Genomic DNA, 1925 nt, shown 5'->3' on the forward strand with positions numbered 1-1925 from the left:
GATGTCTCTCCCTTGCCTGTTCTGGCACATGGCAAATGAGAGGCAGTGCCAGCTCTCCCTCGCCACCCACCATCAGGGTCAGTTCGACTGTGCTGCCCAGGTGAGGTACAGAGCCTGGTCCCCTGAGTGCTGAAGCATGTGAGGGGCAGTGCCAGCTCTCCTGCTCTCACGACCCCATCAGGGCCAACTCTCCAGCCTGTGGCAAGGGCAAAAGGGAAGGGAGTAGGATCTCTTCCTTACCAATGCCACCTCACAGCAGACAAGAGGCAGAGTTGGCTCTCCCATGCTCATGCTCTCTGGGCCAACTCATGCATAACCCCTACACCCCGGGTTAGCTCTAATAACGCCTACACCCCAGGTTAGCTCTTCTGTGCTGCTCAGGTGAGGTACAGGGTCTAGTAGTCCAAATATGAGGCTGGTGAAGGGCAGGATCAGCTCTCTTGCTCTCATGATCTCAGGGCCAGGACTCCTAACTGCTTCAGGTGTGCTCATATGCGTGCGCACCTGTGTGTGTTTGTGTAGGCGGTATCTCTCCTTCAGTCACACTACCACAGGGAGATGAGTGATAGGGCCAGCTTTCCTACATGTGCGTCTTTGGGGAGGCTCACCCACAGCTCCCACAATATAAGTAGCCTATCTCCTAAATACTGCAGCTGGTTAGGGGCTGGGTCAGCTATCAGGGCCAGCTCTCCTATGATACCCATATGAGGGATGGGGCCAGTTCTGCACAGCTCTCAGACATCAGCATGTCTCTCATAGCAGTTCAGACCAAGGACATCCATGTGGCCTTTGGCAGTAACAGACCCTTGCTGCTGCAGGCCACAGACCCAGACATGGCCCCCAGTGTTAGCACAGGCAATGACTCCACTTTAGTCCCAGGTGGCATCACCAGCTACTCACGTCAGGCTGTTCCTCACTACCCTCAAGTATCCATTTCTGTCTCTCTTCTTTGTCCTCACATCATTCTGTTTCTCTTTCTCTTCAATTTCTCCATCACTTACTTGCTCCTTTTGGAGATACCTGGAGTCTCTGAGTGTCTGGAGTCACTTTGAGAGTGATCTCAGGAGTACTATGTCCCACACATGCATTATGGCACTGGGAATGGGTCAACTTGAGCATGGTCTGCCTCCCCATGGCCTGGGAGGTACTGGACTGGTGTTCATCTTAAGGTAGCTCCCTGTCCTAGCCCCACAGTGCCAGTGTGGTGGGTGTCTCAGGCTCACTCATCTTCCAGTCCAACTGAGAGGCCATCAATCTTGACTTTACATTTGTCATGAGTCTTCAGTCTCAGGTGGGGTTCTTCTAGTCTCAGGCTTGCTTTCTGTCCTGGAAACCTGACCAGGCTTATCTTGTACCAGAGTAGTGGTTGTCTCAGGCTAGCTCCCTGCCTGGGTACCCTGGCACCAGACTGATGGTGGTTTCTGGTTCAATATTTTCAGGGAATGTTAAGCTACTTATCTTTCAGATGTCCTTAGGTCAGGATGCTAAGCATAGATATAGCCTCTCTCTTCTCTGCTACTTACTGACAGACATGTGACACAGTAGCCACTCTTGCAAAGCCTCTAGGGATAGACAGAGAGCTTTTTGAGATGGATTTTCTTAAAAGTATCCACTAAGAAATTTAAATCCCATGGTCTTACCGAAAATGTCACACACACACACACACACACACATATACACACACACACACGTATATATACTCACACATATATGATTTATGTTATTTATACACATTAAGAGTAAAGTGTTTCTTTTATTTTACTTTATTTTAGTTGTATTGTCCTATAAAGCACATGTTGATTGGAAGAGTGAATGTCATGAGTTAAATAATATTAAACAAGCACTTAAAATGAACTTTGTGGGGCTGGAGAGATGGCTTAGCAGTTAAGAACACTTACGCTTTTGCAGAAAATCTGGGTTTAGTT

The 1925-nt window shown here is 48.7% G+C and overlaps 1 non-coding gene across 1 annotated transcript; it reads right to left on the reverse strand.

Annotated features, from left to right (window-relative positions):
• Positions 1-1441: 1441 nt before the first annotated feature.
• Positions 1442-1573, reverse strand: LOC114623527. Its single transcript, XR_003711777.1, has one exon. It is a non-coding gene; the product is annotated as a small nucleolar RNA SNORA17 (small nucleolar RNA).
• Positions 1574-1925: the final 352 nt, after the last annotated feature.

This window comes from Grammomys surdaster, unplaced genomic scaffold, assembly GCF_004785775.1.
Source record: "Grammomys surdaster isolate TR1022 unplaced genomic scaffold, NIH_TR_1.0 198, whole genome shotgun sequence".
Classification (NCBI taxonomy): Eukaryota; Metazoa; Chordata; class Mammalia; order Rodentia; family Muridae; genus Grammomys; species Grammomys surdaster.